This window comes from Panthera uncia, chromosome E1 (assembly GCF_023721935.1).
Source record: "Panthera uncia isolate 11264 chromosome E1, Puncia_PCG_1.0, whole genome shotgun sequence".
Taxonomy (NCBI): Eukaryota; Metazoa; Chordata; class Mammalia; order Carnivora; family Felidae; genus Panthera; species Panthera uncia.
The window spans coordinates 55,626,901-55,648,087 of NC_064814.1; the positions used below are offsets into that span (position 1 = coordinate 55,626,901).

A 21,187-nucleotide genomic window follows, 5' to 3' on the forward strand; every position below is an offset into this window, starting at 1 on the left:
CTCAGGAAGCTGCAATCAAAGCTGATAAATTTGTCCTCTCCCCTGCTACCCAAATCTTCCCTCAATGCCGTGTCTCACACAGATGGGGTCCAGATCTCAAAAGTATGACAACTTTTACATGGGGGCAACATCATACTGTATGGGACCTTTGGATATCTAGTAACTGACAAATCAGCTCATCTGGGTATGAAACAGCCTGTCCAAAATGCTGTACTTACAGAGAACCTACTTTTTGTGCAATGGAATAAGAAAATTCATTTCATGTGATGTTGTCATCTTGTTAATAGTTGTATTAGGGACTTAATGAGATTGAGAGAGTTCTTTTGGAATTCACTATAGGTAATGTGCATGCATTTTAACCAAAATCTTGTACTTCTCCCAAAGGTGACATTTACAGTTTTTGGTTTTTGTTGTTTTTTGTTTTTTGGTTTTTTTTTTTTACTTTTCAAAGCTTATCATAAATATGCTCTCCCTTTCAGTCCTGTCAAATTTCTTCTCCTACCTCACGAAGTGGTCAGGAACTTCTGCCAGAAGTAATTTTAAGCGTCAGGAACTGCATTTATGTCAGCGCGATTTAAAATGAGAATAAAAATAAGTTTTGCAGATGTCGTGAAAGCAAGATCTAAGTTTTTACCGAGGTTCCTACTTACTCTGAATGTCCCTTATCCAACTTGCATTTATTTAACAAACCAAAACAGAACCGAAAAAGAACAGCTTCGGAAGAGTCAGCCACTGCCACCTGGACCGGGCCAATCTCTAACCAGGGCCAACCCAACTTTCCTCTTGTTACTTATAATCTCTCAGTCGTAGATGTGAATTTTAGTAAAAGTTCGGAAGAGAGATCTTGCTCAGCTCCCCACTGGTTCTCTTCAACCCACGAACTTAAGGCTGCATTTTACCGCACTTCGTGATTGAGTGAAGCCACTAATTACTCTGGTTCACAGGTGGAGGCTACAAAACGATTAGCCAGCACAACCCACGAACGTTCCAGAGTTAGAATCTTCTCTATGACTGGGCAGCAAGCAGGTAAACGTGCTCAAAAAAAAAAAACAAAAAAAAAAAACAAAAAAAAAAAAACAAAGAACAGGTGAATGCACCTTCTCCTAGCTGTCGGCACAGTTTAGACAAGCCAGATTTTCTGCTCTGCTTTCTAGTTGAGAAGGGTATAAAAATCACACACACAAATGTGACTCCGAGCCCAGAGACGTGTACGGCCAGACCACCCTGAACACGCTGTGTGATCTCGGAAGCTAAGCAGGGTCGGGCCTGGTTAGTACTTGGAAGGGAGACCGAGCCCAGAGACGTAAATTCTGATCCACACGAAGCCTTTCACCACTTGTAGACTCCAAAGCCCAGGAGAAATCACTTACCACCTACCGCCCGCCACCCCACCTGGGCTCAATGACCCCCCCTCGGTCGGCGGGGGTGCTCTCTGTTATCCGGCAAGAACAGAATCAGGCACAACAACGACTGGGCGATGAGGTTCCAAACAGGCAGCAACGAGGGTTCTGAAATGCGTCAGGGCGCTACAGAACTGGGATTTAATCACCAGCGCTCAAAGAACCCTCACTTCCTTGGCAAAACTTAAAAGGTTACTTTGTTGCTAACCACCAAAAAAAAAGGGGGGGGGGAGCGAGCACAAGCAACCCAGACACTTTTCCCAACTCCGGGAGGGGCGAGGAGTCACGGCAGTGTCACCCGAGCCCGACGTGGGCTGCTTCCGCTGTCGCCCCCAGCGGGGAGAGGCCACGCGAGCTGGGAATCCGAGCGCACAGCCCTCCAGGACGAAGGGACCTGGGGGGGCGGGAGGGGGGGTCGCGGTGAGGGGAGACTGGGCGCGCCGCTGCCACCTCCGACCCGACCACTCCTAGCGCCACCAGCGCCCCGGCCCCGGCCCCACGTCCCGGCCTGCGTCCGCGCACCCCTCACCCCAGCCCCACAGGCCGCCCTCGGGGGGCCGCACCTCGGACCAGGGCGGGCAGGGGGCAGTTGGAGCGGTTGGAACAGTTGCCCCGGACTGGCCGCCCCCAGAGCCCGGGCCCGGCCCGGCGGGGCCTCACAGCCGGCCCGTGGGCCGGGCAGGCTTCCCCCCCCCCCACACCCCCACCCCAGGGGACAGGCCTCGGCGCCGCCGCCGCCACCCGGCCCGGCCCCCTCGGGAGCGGCCCCGCACCGCCGGCTCACCTCCAATGTGTCAAAAGCGCATGTTCGCCGCCGCTCGACCGACGTCTCCGCTCCGCTGGCCTGGCCAGGCCCGCCCAGCCGCTCAGCTCCGCTCCCCTCCGCAACCCAGAGCTCCACTCCGCGCACCTCGGCGCCCGGCTCCTCCCCGACACGTCAGGGGCCGCCCGGCGGGCCGAGGCCATTCTGTGACGCACGGGGCGGGGCCCGGAGCATGCGCGCCAGGGCGCGGACGACCGGGGCGGGGCTGCGGCGGGGACGGCGTCACGAGGAGGGGGCGGGCCGGGCCGCGCGCGCTGACGTCAGGCTGGTGGGGGCGGGGGAAAGAGGGCCTCCGCACAGGTGACCCCGCGGCGCCGCGGTTCCCCCGAGAACACGGTGAGGTTCGGGGAAGTGACGCCCGCAGGGGTGAGACCTTCCTGCCTCCCGGCCTTTCAGCTACCAAGGTCCTTCAAGTGTCTTGTAGAGCGCTCATTTGTAAGATGCCTCTCGGCTCAGATTTCACCACCGACCCCACCCGCCGACCCCCGACCACCTAGCAGATTAACAGGGGTATTCCCGTCCCCCTCGTCCTTCCCACTAAGACCTGTGTAGCTTTTACGGCACTCCCCCCCCCCCACCCACACCGAAATTGTACACCCGTGTTTGTCTTCCTCCGGCAGATTGTGAAGTTCCAGGAGAGCTAGACCCTCCTGTCTTTCTCATCCCAACAGGTGGCTTGGTCCCAGACAGAGTGGGCACTCAAATATACTTGCTGAATAAATGAATGGATTCTTTGAGGGGAATACAAATACATCCACATATATTTTACGTATCTAAGTGTCGTTTTGTTTGTGTGTTTATGCCTCTGGAGCCCCTGAAGAATGGAATCCTAGGGGACTCGCGAGGGAAGAGGGTTGAGGGGGGCACTCGGCTCAGAAAGGGGAGAAATGAGGATGAGCAACCGCTTGGGGAGTGGAAACTTGAACAGAGCTGTTTCGAAAACAACTCTAGGAACCTTTACTGTATAATGTGCAGTGTAATTATCTCTCTGATGTCAGTACTGCTGGGATAGGATCCTGGGGCTTTTTGGACACAATAATGATGTGAAAGGCCTCGAGGCAAAGGCAAGGTGAGTCTGGGAAGTCCAGCTGTGTTTGGGGGGGGGGGGGAAATGGACATAAACTGGAACAATGCAAAATGGATTGTAAGAGGTGTCCAAATAATAAATATTGGAGAAGAGATTAATGGGTTAAGGTTAGTACCCTGAGCTAGGCTCGGAAAGCTTCAGGGTTATTGGCTGTAAGAGTCGTTCACCTTCATTGTGCCATGTGTATATACTGATAATTATGCAAAATGTTGATTTGCATACTCCTCCCAATGACCCTGCGACATAGGTACTGTTAGTATTCCCACTTTACAAATGAGGAAACAGAGACTCAGCAAAAGCAAAGTTGCCCAAGGTCAGTCAACTAGGAAAAAAAAAAAAAAAAAGAGGACTCGAGATCCAAACCCAACTGATCTGGATTGTTTAATTCCAGAAACCACACTGTTACCCCGATTACACTGCCACTCAACTAGGGGGTCTGCTGTTTATTGGGCTGAAGCACTGTGCTAAGTGCTTTACATCAATTCCCTCCCTCCGTCCACCCAAGCAGCTTGTGAGGCTGGAATTATTACCTTGAGTGTCTATGCTGCAAAACTGAGGGTTTAAAGTAGAGTTTAAACCCACGCAGGTCTTTGTCCAAGCCCGGTGACCTGGGACACTGCGGAAGCTCTCTCAGGGTCTGGGGCTCTGCTTCCCTGGCTGAAGCTGTGCTCTGACCGATGAGGTCACAGGCAAAGAGCTAATTAAGCAGGCAGACCTTCCTGTGGACCTAGTGCCAAGACAGAGCAGTCCCAGCCCAAGAGGAAAAAATAAAGTCTGCAACTCTTGGCCCCGCCTCCTGGCTGAAGTCCTAGGAAATACACTGAGTCACCTAATAGCAGGCCAGGCCCTACAGAAAATGTTGGCGTCATCTTGCAGGCCACCATCCCATCCTACCCGGTCTGGATCCTGCACTGGTGTTTGTCAGGACTCGTGCATGGGCCCCATCTTAATGAATGGGCTTTTCCTGGCCGGGCTCTGGGTAATATCAAAGCCCTTTACTGATCTCCTTCCTCTGTGCTGTTGAGCTTTCTCTCAGGTAGCAGTCAACGACTTTTGCCCCGCTCCCTGCTTCCAGTATGCCCATCCAGAGAAAATAAAGAAGTGACCACCGAAAGCAGCCTCTAAAAGCAAACGAAGTTACAAAATCAGCTTTGTGAAGGTAAAAAAGATGAGCGAAGTTGTTCCAGTCTCTACCTTCATAAACTATCAAGTAGGGGGATGCTGAAGCATGGGTCCCCGTACAAGGTCCCTCTGGGATCGAGCTAAAGGGGTCAATATCACGGTCCTTGAGAGGATGCACAAACACCCCCACCTTCCCTGCCACCCACACACTCAGAGACTCGGGAAACAGAGGCTGATTTCCACTGCGGGGTAGTGGGGGTTGACCAGTTGCCTCAGGAGAGGTTTGGACACAAATGTCAACTCTAGCTAATGAGAGTGCTGGACTCCAGCCACATCACACACAAAGGTGACGCGGTGCACACAGGCCTGCCTTGAAAACTCTGAGAAGATGGGGTATATGCAGCCCTTTGTTGAGTCAGGTGAGCGGACACCTCAAAATCAAAGGTTTGATTCAGGTGAATCCCTCCATATTTTTGCGGCCGGTATTTTCCGTACCCAGGCTGGGCAAGGGACTCCCGATGGCTAGCTGGTTACTAATGGCCTGCTGGACACATCCACCAGATGTCCCACCACCTCCTCTACCTCCTGCCTACACCCCCAAAACACATCCTCCTTTGGCCCCAGCTGAAATTTTCAAAATGAGTTTCAGGTTTCTGCCAATGACATCCTCACTTTCCTGGTTACTAAGATACAAAGGCCTCCTCAAATCACCCTTAATTATCCCCTTCCCCGGCTTCCATTTTACTCTCGAGGGCACCAAACCCAAAAGACTCCCTCAAATCCATTTTCCCAGTATTTTCTCCCTGGATCTCCCCAGTGCAGAGTCTCCTGTGTCTCTGCCCCCTCCCTTCCCAGACTTCTCTCCCTTGAATTTCGTCTTGTTCCAGCCCATCAGAATCATCTTTCTAAAATCCCTCCTTGTACAGAGCACCACTGCCTCCAAAGCTTGTTTCAGCATCCTGTTGCCTTTGTGGTCAAGTACAAAGCCTAGCATTCAAGGCCTTCCCAAAGCAACTCCAACCCACTTCTACTGTCTACTTCCTACAGTTCACCTAGACCCTCCACTATGTCCCCCAAACAGCCCCCTGCCTCTCTGAGCCTTTTTTTTTTTTTAATGTTTATTTATTTTGAGAGAGAGAGAGAAACAGAAGCAGAGGGAGGAGAAAGAATCCCAAACAGGCTCCACACCATCAGCACAGAGTGTGACACGGGGCTTGATCCCACAAACCGCGACTCCATGACCCGAGCCGAAATCAAGAGTCAGATGCTCAACTGACTGAGCCACCCGGGCACCCCTCTCTGGGCTTTTACTGACTTCCACTGCCCTGCATGTGACTGATGCTCTCTAGACTTGGCCAGCCCACCTTCCTCTCTGCCTTTTGAAGCCTCATTCATATGCCACCTCCTCCAAGAAGGCTTCCCTGAATACCTAAAGCCCCAAAATGAATGCTCCTTCCTCTGAGTTCAAGTAAAACCTCACATAGTTCGCGGGGGACTTACTGAACACAGCTTTTTGGTCATAGAGGTGTCTCAGCTCCCCACAAAGAACCAAAGCTCACCGACCACAGCGACAACATTGATTGTCCTACTATCCTCCAGCAACAGGCATTTAGCAAACACTCAATTCAATGTGCTTTAATTAAAAGTGAAAGAATGAATCAATAGTTTGGTGGCTATAACTCCAAATGCAAGACCGACAGCACATTCTGGAAAATGCCCCAAATTCTGAGAAGAAAATACATTATACAAAGCTTCACTAATGTATAAAAGGCTCAACTTAGGTGATGTCAGGTTACAAAGGAATTGGACTCCAAGTTGTGGGCAATTATGGCTTTTCTGTAGCCCAAATCTTCTTTTTAACTTTTTAATGTTTATTTATATTTGAGAGAGAGAGACACACACACACACACAGAGAGCATGAGCAGGGGAGGGGCAGAGAGAGAGAGGGAGACACAGAATCGGAAGCAGGCTCCAGGCTCTGAGCTGTCAGCACAGAGCCCGACACGGGGCTCAAACTCAGAAATGGCGAGATCATGACCTGAGCCAAAGTTGGAGGCTTAACCGACTGAGCCCCCCACATGCCCCTGTAGCCCAAATCTTAAACCCAGCCTATAGTACCTACAATCCCCTTAATATGGTTATTAAGAATAACCATAATAATAATAGGGGATTTTATTTAAAAATTATACTCTTGGATGTACTCCTCACCTTGAGGTGAGGAGTAGCTTTCTAGAAGGTGGCAAGTCTTTCATTCATCAGCTCTGAGTGTAGTGGTTGCTCTGTTCTAGGCCTTGGGGATTCAACCACATCTCTCTAAAAAGCACCCCCACCCCCACCCCCATGGAATTTCTATTCTAATGGGGAAGACAGACAATAAGCAAGCAGACAAATTTATTTCTGTCAGATCACGACAGGTGCTGTGAAGAAACATACCCAGGGTGGGAGGACGCGGTGTGGCAGGGGCTGGTCCCTGAGTGAATATAGGGTTTGATGTCACAGGATTGATCGCCTTCCTCCATAAAATTGTCAAGGCCCTTAAGATAAAGGGCTGCTATATAAAATGCAACAGAGATATGAAAATAAAAACATCATAATATATGCAAATGCCTTGAATAGAGAAGTTTATCTTACTTTCTGGCCTAAAGTGGGGCATTCAATAAATATTGGTTGGAGGGGCGCCTGGGTGGTTCAGTTGGTTGGTCCAACACTAGATTTAGGCTCAGGTCATGATCTCACGGTTCGTGAGTTTGAGCCCTGCCTCTGTGCTTGGGATTTTTGTGCCCCTCCCCGTTCAAAATAAACTTAATTTTTAAAAATGTTTTACATAAATAAAAATTGGTTGGATGCATGACTGCTAAGGGGTCTGCAGAATGCCCAGCCTTCAACCAGATAAGTTCCCCCAAGATAAGGGATGGTAACCAGTTCACGTTTGATTCAAAAATGCTCCCTTCTGGTTGGTCCTTGACCCTGGAGCCCGAACAGCCGAGCCCGAGGTAATCCTGTACCACCTTGAAGACAAGAGGAAATTCCTTTGTTGCCTTTCTTGCATCCTCAGTAGCTTCTAGAACACACAGTGCTCGCCAACCACACAAAGCCACCGGGCCTTCCAAACCTCAGCTCTGCTGTCTGAATCTCTGTCCCCTAAATTCCAAACTCCAGGCGTCTGTGAGTCCACGGAAAGACAGGGATTGGGTATGATGACTTTGCTATGGTTTAGGTTCCAAACTCCCTTGCTGCTCCTTCCCTTTCCACTGTGTCTAAGAATGCCGCCTGCTTCCGGCCGGAGGACCACATGTCTCCAGGGACCCCCACCCTCCGCAGGCCTCCGGGCTGGCTTGCTAAGAAGTGGCCCCGTGCAGGTGAGAAAGAGGACAATTCAGGTTGAGGTTGAAACAGGCCTTCCTGTCAGAGTCCAGCTCTGGTGCCTGGAGGGAAAGGGCCCTCGTCCTTATCCGGGGTGGGGTAAACTGAGGCTTGAAGAGTCTTTGCTTAGCCTCCCTCACCCTCCCCCCCCCCATTAATAGAACCTGATATCCTGCCACACTCCCATGAATCTCTTGGAACTGCCCCAATTTCTTCCCCAGCAACCTACCTGAATGGCGGACTTCCTCCCATTCTGGAACCATCTAGAGCCTCCTGGTTTTCCTGGCTTCAGAGCCTCCCCCCGCCATCCAAGCCTCTGTCTTCACTGTCAGCCCCGGCTCCCACCCAGCCCTTTGTGTCACTACCCACACCCCAGAGCGCCAGCTGCCTACACAGAGAAGGATAGTACCACACTCTTAATTGCTAGCTTGGGTAACACCTAGCAACCCCAAGGGCTGTTGACATCACACCTACATAAACAGTGTGACTGTCCCCAGACAGAAGCAATACCTGCTCACATACCTTTACAGAGGCAAAGTGGCGCTGGTTTTGCTCACTCCCAAACCATTCTAATGAAACGACAGGACTTTAAGGAAATGGGAGTGTTTCTTACCAACTTGTGCTGATTGTACCAGGTAATTTCAGCCAAAACCCATACCCAGGGAAGCCAGTGAGTCAAAGTTAGCCAGACGGGACGGAATGGCCGTTCAACAAATACTTACCGAGTGCCTGTCCTGTTCTGGGCTCCAGGAATAGAGCAGGTCATGAAACAAGCTTACAGAAAAGAAAGGAAACAGAAAAGAGACATTAGCATGTCAGGGTAGTGAAAGATACTGAGAAGAAACGAATAGGCTAGAACTTTTCAGTGTTTTCATATTTAGGGTGGCATTTAGGGCGACACCTGGCACGGAGCAGGCACTCAACATTTGCTGAATGGAGAAATAACCTTGCAACGAATGTTCTTAAGTTCTAACATATTTTCATTGCTCTCTGCTGCTGAGCACTTCCCCTTTTTTCTTCCTTTTTGTCGAAGCAGTTTTGCCATTTAGAACTCCGATAAAGAACTCTACCATAAAAAAAAAAAAGAGTAACAAGCAGCAGTTGACAAAATTTAAAAATTCAGGCAGCTAACACACATACCGTATTTCCACCTTGCTCCTAATCAAACACATTCCAAGTAGAACAGCGTGTGTACAAGCAGGGGAGGGGCAGAGAGAGCAGGGGACAGAGGATCCACAGAGGGCTCTGCGCTGACAGCCCCACGCGGGGCTCGAACTCACCAACTGTGAGATCATGACCTGAGCTGAAGTCGGACACTTAACGGACTGAACCACCCAGACACTTTTCGGTACTTTTGAACCAAAAGTAATTAAATGTATATTTTTTATTAAAAAAAAAAAAAAGAATGCATCCAAACTCAAAGCAAGATAATTTCCTCGAAATTCCTTGCAAATGATTTTCTTAAGTCTGTGGCTTTTAGGACCTTTTTAAACTCCAGCCTTGAAGCCAAGCCACTCTCTCAGATACAAGTGTCAACGTGGAGTAAGTTTCAACAGGAAGGCTCCCACTTGCGTGGCACAGATCACAAGAATTAATTTCTTCTGCTAGGGCTCCCTAATTAGCCCCGTCTGATGGGGTTCCCTCCCGTAAACATAAGTTCTGCAGAAGTCTAGTTTCCACCCTACAATCTTTTCTTGAACAAAAATTTTTAATGTTTATTTATTTTTGAGAAAGAAAGAGACAGAGCATGAGCAGGGGAGGGGCGGAGAGAGAGGGAGGCACAGAATCCAAAGCAGGCTCCAGGCTCTGAGATGTCAGCTTAGAGCCTGACGCAGGGCTTGAACCCACCAACCACGAGATCATGACCTGAGCCAAAGTCAGACGCTTAACCCACCGAGCTCCCCAGGCGCCCCTCAACCCTACAATCTTTTCAGCTTCATGTCTTCGAAACACCTGTTAACTGACAACGTAATGATATTTGGGATTTTGAATGGTAGAACTATCTTGGAGGTCAACTATCGCTAACTTGGACTATCAGGATTGCTTTTCTGCAGCTCACGTATCTGGAGGCCACTGTCTCAATAAAGGGGAACAATACCCTGACCGTTGACGGTTATACCCTAACCTGAGTCCATGGGATCTCGGAGGACATTTCACACTAGCCTTTGTCGATTCCTACTCAGTATAATACGGGAACAGGTCCCCATGTCCACTTTGAAAATTACAAAAGGGGGGTTTGGGGGGTTTTGTGGGTTTTGAGGCGCTGTGACAGCAAGAGGCCCAGACAAATGCAAAAGGTGGTCAAAGGGTGGCAAGACCCACCCCCCACCCCCAGCCAGAGGGGAGGCCCCGCCCCTCCTCAGGGCTCCCCACCCTGGTGTGAGAGCCCAGTCAGCCTCTGCCTGGAGCCCTTCCCAACCACCGCCTTAGGAATTCAGGAACGTATTCCTCTTGGCCAAATCAGCCCCATCACATTTGATTTTGCTCATTACTTCCCTTCTCGGAGCCTCAGTTTCTTCCTCTGTAAAATGAGCAGGTTGAACCGGATGATACTTGCTGTCAGTGCCTGAGAGTCAGGATGGAGGTCCCAACCACCCTCTCTGGGGGACCTGAGGTCTCTGCCTCTCCTGGCCAGTCTGCCCTACAGTCATTCCTAGGTCAGTGGGGGCAGGTCGTATTCTTGTCACGCTCCTTTGCGATGCCCTGGGGAGTCCCTGAACTTGCCGAAAGAACTATCTAAAGTCTGGTGTTTTCGTCTCCTGTGGCCGCTGCCACTAATTACCACAAGCTTTCTGTGGCTTAAAACAACACAAGTGCGTGTGCTCTCCTACAGTTCTTGCCCAAAATGGGACCTACAGGAGGCAATCAACGTGTCAACGTGTCGACAGGGGCTGGTTCCTGCTGGAGGCTCCAGGGGAGCATGGGCTCTGGCCACTCCCACCTTCTAGAGACCTCAGGACTTCTGAGCTCTTGACCGTCTCCTCCAGCAGCTGTTTCTGGTGTCACATTGTCTGATTTTGCCACACACACACACACACACACACACACACACACACACACACACGGCTTGCTCTCCTGAGGACTCTTTCCATTCCGTGTGACCCACCCAGATATCCCAGAATAATCTCCCTTTTCAAAAGCCTTACCCACATCTGCAAGGCCCTTTTTGCCCTAGAAGGTAACACAGTCACGGGCTCTGGAGGTTAAGGATGTGGACAGCTTTGGGGCACTGTTTTTCTAGCTGCCACAAACCATGTTCTCTGACTTCGGCTCGGGTCATGATCTCACGGTTCGTGAGTTCGAGCCCCGCGGCAGGCTCTGTGCTGACAGCTCAGAGCCTGGAGCCCACCTCAGTTTCTGTGTCTCCCTCTCCCTCTCTGCCCCTCCCCTGCTTGTGCTCTCTCTCTCTTTCTCTCTCTCCCTCAAAAATAAACATTAAAAAAATTAAAAATAAAAAAATAAGATAAAATACCAAGTGTCTGTGTCTGTACCATATAACATCACTTTGCAGGCCACCAGTCGTACAAAGCCCACCCGTCGGGGGACAAAAATAGAACCCGGCCTGCTGGCTTTACAGAAGAGGGTGATTTGTCCAAGAGCGCACAGCAGCAAAGAGCAAAATTTCAGCAACACCCACAACCTCTCTCCCCCGTCTCCGTGCTCATTAATCACAACTTGAAAGCATGTCAACGTTTTCTGAATAGCACTCCCACATTGGTGATTCATATCGTCTAATACTCAGGTCCCCTTCGGTTACACTCCTGGGTATTTTATATTTAGAAAGTGGAGCGTCCTATGGCTTCCCCTGTCGACCAACATTCCTGGCATCCTATTCATCTGTGTTAAACAGCTGCGTGTTAACTTGGTGCACATTTGGACAGCACCCAAGGGCCGAGGAAGAATGAGCTGAAAACGGAGGTCAGTGGCCAGTGGTGACCTTGGACTGCGCTCCCTGGAGTCTGTCCCAGCTGCAGGCTGGACCTCAAAAACCACTTTAGAGAAGACAGCATTGCTTCCCATACATGGGATGTATATAATTACATAACAATCGGCGTGCAAGAAACAATAAAAATAGCTTTCATTTATTGGATACTCGGTATGGGACAGGCCCTGTGATAAGTACCCGCCAAACATCCATTCACAGCAACTCTGTGAAGTAGCTCTTCGTGTCCCCACTTTACAGATGAGAAAACCAAGTCTCAGAGAAGTTAAGCAACTTGTCCGGATCACAGGGCAGGCATGACAAAGTCTGTATTCATAGAGCCTCTGAAGACACGAGAGAACGAAGAAATCCACCTGAGATGAGGAGGAAGAGTGGAGAACCAAAAAGGCTGGGCAACCTGCCCGAGGACACACAGCTAACAGGGAACCTGCTTAGGATTCCCTCTCTCTCTCCCCCACTCAACGCGCACTCTGTCTCTAAAATAAAATAAAATTAAATTAAAATAAAATAAAATAAAATAAAATAAAATAAAATAAAATAAAATTCCTCCCAAAATAAAATAAAAATATATCCACACAATGGAATATCATGTTACCACTAATGATGACATCATAGAACAACGTATCATAATATGAGGACAAATTAGGATTAGTAAGTCAAAAGCATGACTACAAATTAAGATGACTCTGCTTTTATTTTTGTAAGTACATGGCTATAGAAAAATTGATTTATATTTTCTTTTTTGTGCATACCTGTAATTTCCAAATTTTCTACAGCAAATACAGATTACTTTCTTAATCCAAGGAAGGGAAAAATACCATTAAAAATTAGAATAACAATGAGATATAACTTTCTGCTAATCAGATTAGAAAACTGTAAAAGAAATGATAATGTGGGAGCCCGGGTGGCTCAGTCTGTGAAGCATCCAACTTCGGCTCAGGTCATGATCTCACAGTTTGTGGGTTCGAGCCCCGTGTCAGGTTCTGTGCTGACAGCTCGGAGCCCGGAGCCTGCTTCGGATTCTGTGTCTCCCTCTCTCTCTGCCCCTCCCCAACTTGTACTCGCTCACTCTCTCAAAAATAAAATAAACTTTAAAAAAATGTTTAAAAAAATAATAATAAGATAAAATAAATGATAATACTCAGTGCTGCTAACAGTATGAGAAAGCCAGGGTGCCTGAGTGGGCTCAGTCAGTTGAATGTCTAGCTCTTGATTTCAGCTCAGGTCATGATCCCAGTGTCGTGGGATCAAGCCCCACATGGGGCTAAGATTCTTTCTCTCTGTCTCCCTCTTCCCCTCACCCCCACTCATGTGTGCTGTCTCTCAAAAAAAAAAAAAAAAAAGTATGAGAAAGCCAATGCTCTTGTACAACACTGGTCAGAGTGCAAATATAACTATCACAGTTACCAGGATGGATTGAATACTTGTATCTTTACTTCCTCTTGAAACACCACAACAAAGACAGGACAAGAATCCTAAAAGGCAGAAATCCACCAGGACAGCAGGACAGTGCACAGAAGAGAAGACAACGGTGGACCCAAGATGTTACCAGAATCTGGGGAGATGGAAGGTAGATTGGTGAGTGGTAGCCGTTGGAGTGGATCAGAGAAGTCTGGAAACTGAATGCCAACCAGAAGCAAGCAGTGTTGTGCCTCTGTCCTACCGACAGGCTCAAGAATTGGAGGTGACAGCTTATGTCAGAAGGTGGTGTGGGGTGGGGCTAAAAACAGGAAGATCTGTTGAAAGTACAGCGTGTTTACAAAACACTCAGAGGCTGATTTCACAGCCCAGGCAATTGATAAGCCAAGGTGTTTATCTTTCCCACCCTAGCAGGAGGAGGACATTTATTCTCTGGAGAAACTAAACCAGAGAAGCTCCAGACCAGAGGGCAAGGCTTAGTCACCATACCACAAAGAGAAGGGAGATAGAGGGAGGGCAGATCCTTCAAAGGCTGCATATTGAATGATGAGATCCCAGCTTCCTTCCCCGGACAGCCCCCCAAGAATGCCTACAGCCTAGCTTGTATCCTCCAGGCAGGAGATCAGAGACTCTCTCTCAACAGAACCCAACTGGCTCCAGAGAGGTCTCCCAACCACAGCACCTGGTCTGCCCACCAGATTGCCTCAGGGAGAGGCCCAACAGCCAACAGGATCCTCCACCCAATCCCTCCCCCCACACCCACACGGAGCCTCCAATCAGCTTCTAGTTCCTTGATCATAAAAATGAACATTTAACAAGGAGCCTGCAAACATTTGAAAAAGCCTCCAATATAAAAGATAGAACAAAATCACACAAAGGAAACAGGAGTAGTAGATACAATGGAGGGAGCAGAGCTAAAACAGAAAAAGAAAATTTATCCTTACCTTTAATGTTTATTTATTTTTGAGAGAGAGAGAGAGAGAGAGTGGCAGAGAGAGAAAGAGGGAGAGACAGAATTCAAAGCGGGTTCCAGGCTCTGAGCTGTCAGCACAGAGCCCAATGTGGGGCTTGAACCCACCAACTGTGAGATCATGACCTGAGCCAAAGTTGGATGCTTAACTGACGGAGACACCCCAGAACCCCAAAAAAGAAAGACTTTAATATCTTCAGAGAAATAAAGATATCATCACATCCATAAAACAAGAACGTGGTGCTACAAAAAAGGAGCAAGACAAGAACCTTTTTTTTTAAATGAGGGTTGAGATTAAAATATGCAGTTTAAAAAAAGATGGCAACAGAGATGATCTGATGTGTCTGTTCCTAATGAGAAAATGTAAAAGCCCTGTTGGAGGGGAATCAGTGATACATACGTAAAAACTAAGAAAACAAAAAACTGAAGCAACCGTCAACTCCAGGGGGGAGAAATTAAACAAAAGGAAGGAAATAGTAACAATAAACTAGATAGCTCTGAGAACAATACTTACAGAGTTATAGCATAACATACTTCTATAATGTAAACTGAACACTGACTTAACCAAAATTTGTGATATAACCATACCAGGAAGATGTGGGAGCAATGATATAGATAGGGTGATGTATCCTTACCTTTCGTAAGTAAATAAGTAAATAAATAAATAATGACTACAGTAGAAAAAAAGAACAGCCATACAACCACTTTAGAAACAACAAAAATAATTGCTAGTGTTTATGTCTGGTAGGGAGAACTTGGGAGTGGGAAGATGAGACAGGGAAATGCTATTTTTTTTTTATTGTGCGACTTTAATAAAAAAAATTTAAATAAATAAAAAGTATGACATTTATTAGAGGAATTTGGATGAATGAATTAAGACTAAATATATGCATAACCTTTCATCCAGCAGTCAATTTGTAAGAATTTATACTAAGGAAATAATAGGGCTAATATGCAAAGATGTATGCTCAATGGTGGTTACTGGAGAATTATTTCTTATTATACCAATAAAGAGGAAATAGCCTAAACATCCATTGGTAGAGACTGAGTTAATAAATTATGGTATGTCCACACACTGGAATACTACACGGCTGTTAAGAAAGACAAGCTAGAGGGGCGCCCGGGTGGCTCAGGTGGTTAAGTGTCTGACTCCTGATTTCGGCTCAGGTCATGGGTTCCTGGGATAGAGCCATGCATCAGTCTCTGTGCTGACAGCACAGAACCTACCTGGGATTCTCTCTCTCCCTCATTATCTGCCCCTCCCCACATACACACTCTGTCTTACTCGTTCAAAATAATTAAATAAACATTAAAAAAAGACAGACAAGATAGATATTTATAAACTAACATGAGGGGTACCTGGGTGGCTCAGTCGGTTGAGCATCCGAATTTGGCTCAAGTCATGATCTCGTGGCTTGTGGGTTCGAGCCCAGCATCAGGCTCTGTGCTGACAGCTCAGAGCCTGGAGCCTGTTTCAGATTCTGTGTCTCCCAGTCCCTCTCTGCCCCTCCCTGACTCTAGTGCTCTGTCTTTCAAAACTAAATAAATGTTAAAAAAAAAAATTTTTTTAAACTAACATGAGATGATACTCAAGTGATATTATTAAAGGAGAGAAGGTTAAAGGACAGTAAGTAGAGTTGGACATAAGAAATATTTATTGTAGAAGTCTAGTTAATTTCCAGAATATAGAATATAAGAACTCCTATAACTGAACAACAACAACAACAACAACAAAAACAAAAACTCAATTGAGAACTGTGTGAAAGGGGTGCCTGGGTGGCTCAGTTGGTTGAGTGTCCAACTTCAGCTCAGGTCATGGGTTTGTGGGTTTGAGCCCTTGCATCAGGCTCTGTACTGACAGCTCACAGCCTGAAGCCAGCTTTGGATTCTTTGTCTCCCTCTCTCTCTGCCCCTCCCCTGCTTGCATTCTCTTCTCTCAAGAATAAACATTAAAATTGTTTTTTAATTTTTTTTAGTCTAGAAATCTATACGCCAAAAATGTCCATAGTCATCTTTGGGGATGGAATCATGCAAAAACTTTCACTTTCTCTGTATTATTGGGGTTTATAGCAACTATCATACCAGTTTAAAAAAAAAAAAAAAGGTCTAGCTCCATTTATAAAATGAAATAAAAGTAGGGGCATCTCGGTGGCTCAGTCGGTAAAGTGTCTGACTTGTGATTTCTGCTCAGGTCATGATCCCATGATTCGTGGGTTTGAGCCCCAAGTCGGGCTCTGTGCTGTGCTGACAACATGTAGCCTGCTTGGGATTCTCTCTCTCTCTCTCTCTCTCTCTCTCTCTCTCTCTCACTTTCCCCTGCTTGCACTCTCTTTCATAATAAATAAATAAACTTTAAAATTAAAAAAAAAAAAACGACCTAAAAGTAACCTCATGTCCTGAAGGATATCATCTTACAGTTTACAAAACACTTTCGTCATCATCGTCCTGCTTCAGCATCACAGAAATCCCACAAAATAGAGACACCGTGTCATTCCGTAGACGAGAAAACAGGCTCATGGGCTCGGAGAAATCTACCCATGAGTGAGACAAGGAGCCAGGATTCGTGGCAATCTCCTAACTTGGTCAGCTCAGTGTGATTTTTAAGCATCACAGGGACCGTGTCTCAGTCAGTCCCAGATAAACCTGTCTGAACCCCGGAAACTCTCTCTGCACCCCAGGAAAAAGCTACCCGGGCAGCCCAGGAAATAGAAAAACAAATCAAGGGATCTTGGGGAGACGTGGACAGGCAGTGTGGTTTCAGGAAGCCACCCAAGCAAAACTCTCGCGTCACGGCCAGAGAAATAACCAGCTTCACATACTGACCTCAGCCTTTGACAGCTCCCCGCCCCCCAAACATGGACAAAGAGGGTCCGCAGACCATCAGGACCCCTCGGCCCTGGTGTCTCTCGGGTCCACCCTCGCCTGGCCCAGAACTTCTCCGATCACACTCTCCCACCCCGCCTCGTGCGCCCTACCTTCCCAGTAGCAGGACGGTACCTGGTCCTGTGTCCCAGGGCTCACCGATCAGACCAAGAGCAGCACGCTGCGGGGGGGGGTCTGCTGGACCCGCTGAAACAAAGCGGAAGTCAACAGGAAGTGTGAGAATCACCTTTTGACAGAGGCACACGGGCACAGGAAGTGGGTTGTGGCCTGAAGGCTGGGGCCTGGCGTCTGGACGTGAGGCGACCCTTCCACCTTCCCTGGCCTCTGAGGAAGGGGAGAGATCAAGCCTCACTTACCTCCTCGGCCACACTTTTTCACGGCTCCCCATTTTCACTACACACGCATGCACGCCCCCGTCCCCGTGTTTGGACGGGACCGGAAGGGCAGGGGAAAGGCTGGCACTCACGAAGGACGGGAGACGCACAGAACACGGGAGAGGGTGAAGTCAGACTTGAGGGTCCGAGTCTCACTTTCCCCATCTACGAAATGGGGGTGATTCCAAGGCTGGCCTCACAGGTCATGTGTGCAGCGGGCTTCACGTATGTCCCCCTGGAGTCCCTTCAGTGGGTGCTGGTGTCCTTCCTCCTCTCTGCCTCTCCAGACCTGCCCCCACTCCTCAATCAGGACCAGATCAGACCACCCCTGGTCTGGGGACTCACCCTGAATGCTGCCTGCAGGCCTCATGTATCATTTAGTCGCACCATATGGGAGAAGCACTTTTTTTTTTTAATTGTTTATGTATTTGTTTTGAGACAGAGAGAGAGAGAGCAGGGGAGGGGCAGAGAGACAGAGCATCCCAAGCGGGCTCTGTGCTGTCAGCGCAGAGCCCAACACGGGGCTCAGTCTCGCAAACCGTGGTATCATGACCTGAGCCAAAATCGAGAATCGGATGCTCAACCGAATGAGCCACCCAGATGCCCCTCTGCATCATTTTTAAGAATCGCTACTGAGGCCCTACACTGACCATTCCTTTCCCGGGGTGATGTGTGACCTCCCCGGGGTCACCCAGTGAGTGTAGAGGCTGCACAGATCTGTCTCTGTATCCCCAGGAACATTCAGCAGAACGCTAGAAGTTAATCCGTAAGTGTCGCGAATCTTCCAGATGCTGTGGAAACACCACCGTATTTAAAGTGCACAGGCAAACTCAGGAGCCTGGGCTGAGGACCCCACACCAGTGAGCAGGAGGCTGTGGCAAAGCCCTACATGAGGGCAGGACCAGGGTAAGCCTTGGCTCCTCTTAGCGCCTCTCTCACAACCCCCGAAAGCCCTAAAGATGTGAAATGGGGCAATAAACCAAAGCTTGATGTGCCAGGAAGTCTAGCTCCTACCCACCCTATCCATTTCCAGAAGGATCCCTGCTGAGCCCGAAGTAATGCTCAAATCCCCCTCAAAAGCAATTCTTAGGCTTGTCACCAGATCAGGAGACCAGCCCTCCTCCCAGCTCTCTGTCCTCACCTCCCAAAACTCCTTCTTTTCAGATGATGACACCTTCTTCAAGATTACTCCCTCCCATGTACCACTCCCCAGGGTGCCCACCTAGCTTATTCTTTTTTTAAAGTTTATTTATCTTTGAGAGGGAAAGAGAGACAAAGCAGGAGCAGGGGAGGGGCAGAGAGATAAGGAGACACAGAATCTGAAGAAGGCTCCAGGCTCTGAGCAAGTGTTCAGCACAGAGCCCGACGTGGGGCTCGAACCCACAAACCATGAGATCATGACCTGAGCCAAAGTCGGTCACTTAACCAACTGAGCCACCCAGGCGCCCCTCTTCCCATTTTTTTAAGTTGCTATTTTTAAATAATGTCTCCGCCCAACATGGGACTTGAACTTCCAACCCTGAGATCAAGAGTTGCATGCTCTTCCGGCTGAGCCAGCCAAGCACCCCTCTTCCCATTGTACAGACGAGGAAACTGAGACCCAAAGAAGCCACACAGCTTGCCTAAGGTCACACAGTAAGTGGACTCACACTCAAACTTGCGTTGCAGACATTTCAATGACATTTCATTCTAGGAGGCTGTAAACTCTGAGGACAGAGCCAAGGTTTGCTCCTCTCCCACCTCCCACGTGGCACAGAAATGGGACCTTGCAGGCAGTGTGTTCAAAACGTTAAAACTACTGAACATGAGTCATCGCCAGGGAGCTGTTTAGAAATGCAGGACCTCGGGTCCCGGGCCAGCCCTACTGAATCAAAACTCATGGGGTGCCTGGCTGACTCAGTTACTAGAGCATGAAACTCTCTTCAGGGTGTAAGTTTGAGCCCCACTTTGGGGGTAGAGATTACTTAAAAATAAAATCTTAGGGGGCACCTGGGTGGCTCCGTTGGTTGGGCATCCGACTTCGGCTCAGGTCACGATCTCGTGGTTCGTGAGTTCGAGGCCCCCATCGGGCACTGTGCTGACAGCTCAGAGCCTGGAGCCTGCTTCAGAGTCTGTGTCCCTCTCTCTCTCTCTCTCTCTCTCTCTCTCAAAAATAAACATTTAAAAAAATAAAAATATTTTGGGATGAGCACTGGGTGCTGTATGGAAACCAATTTGATGATAAATTTGATATTTAAAAGATAATAAAATAAAATAAATTTTTTAAGAAAAAATAAATAAAAATAAAACAAATAAAATCTTAAATTAAAAAAAAAAAAACTTGTATTTTCACAAGGGAACCAGTTAGTTGGTTTATCAAAGTTTTCAACCCACAGCGCTCTAAATTGAATTGAACAGGTGGCACTATACAGCCACAGAGAAAGCAAACATATAGGGGGGAAAAAACAACACCCTTACAGGGCTCTTGATCTTGGGGGATTCACCGCTGGAGGAAGCACAGAGCCAAAACGTTAAGGCTCAAGGCTCCCCCTGCCTCAGTTTCCACTTCCTAGGTGCTCAAGCAAGATCTTGGCCCTCCAAGTCTGGATGGCAACAACACATCTTTAGAGCGCCACCTGCTGGTTGTGTTTAGGTATTCATGATACGTTTCATCCCCCTCCAGAGAGCCGCAGCTCAGGGTCTGCTGCGGGTTGAGCTGTCTCTGGGATTCTCATCGTCCTTGCCAGCCTGGTTTATTTCTGCTCCTTCTCTGGCCTTCAGCATCCACCATTCACTATTTCTGTTACTGGTCCAGAAAACCCGTTCTTCTATAAACGATAATGTGGTACCCCACGCTTGAGTAGTTCCTTGACCTCAATTCAGTTCAGCTCAATAGGCATTTCTTGAGCTCCTATTGGGAGAAAAGCGTATGACTTCAACCAAACATTCCTTATCTCATTAACATTAAAGCAAAGGGTCAAACCAGGCACTTAGTGTTCCAACCAAGGCATAAAGATTTAAAATGGATCCCTACCAGGGGTGCCTGGGTGGCTCAGTCGGTTGGGTGTCCAACTTCAGCTCAGGTCATGATGTCACGGTTCGTGGGTTCAAGCCCCATGTGAGGCTCTGTGCTGACAGCTCAGAGCCTGGAGCCTGCTTTGGATTCTGTGTCTCCATCTCTCTGCTCATGCTCTGTGTATGTGCGTATGTGTGTATGTGTGTATGTGTATGTGTGTATGTGTATGTGTGTGTCTCAAAAATAAGTAAACATTAAAAATTAAAAAAAAAAAACTGATCCCTATCAGAAAGTATTTGCAACATCCACATGGATATATGTCTATTTATGTATACTTACATCCATCTAAAACAAATAAGAAAAGGAAAGCATCCAACTAGAAACCAGCAAAAGGTATAGATAAGTTCATAGCAGAAGAAATACAAATAGGCAAGGGCATTTTTAAGAAACATCTCTACTTCTATTCTTTTAAATTTGATTTTAAAAATTATTCTATTTTCCCCATTAGCTTCATAATTACACATTCTTTTACCATTCCTTTAATGGTTATCAAGAGATTATGTGGGGGAGCCTGGATGGCTCAGTTGGTTGAGCATCCAACTTCCGTTCAGGTCATGATCTCGCAGTCCATGAGTTCAAGCCCCACGCCGGGCTCTGTGCTGACAGCTCAGAGCCTGGAGCCTGCTTCAGATTCTGTGTCTCCCTCTCTCTCTGCCCCTCCCCCACTCACACTCCGCCTCTCTCTCTCTCTCTCCTTCAAAAAATAAAATAAAATAAAATAAAATAAAATAAAATAAAATAAAATAAA

At 47.9% G+C, this 21,187-nt stretch overlaps 1 protein-coding gene across 17 annotated transcripts in view; it reads right to left on the reverse strand.

Moving 5' to 3' along the window:
• Positions 1–17,166, reverse strand: part of NDEL1 (nudE neurodevelopment protein 1 like 1) — an 80,863-nt gene extending 63,697 nt beyond the window's left edge. For 6 of the 17 annotated variants that reach the window (XR_007459213.1, XR_007459212.1, XR_007459214.1 and 3 more), the window contains exons 1-2: positions 13,288–14,666; positions 8,518–8,569 (exon numbers count right to left, since the gene is read on the reverse strand). The gene's annotated coding sequence lies outside the window, so the exon portion shown is untranslated. Of the gene's footprint in view, positions 1–2,184; positions 2,407–6,865; positions 6,984–8,517; positions 8,570–13,287; positions 14,669–17,124 lie in introns of those variants that run through there. The other 11 variants (XR_007459210.1, XM_049636969.1, XM_049636962.1 and 8 more) reach the window with 10 other exon arrangements.
• Between the last annotated feature and the right edge of the window lie 4,021 nt (positions 17,167–21,187).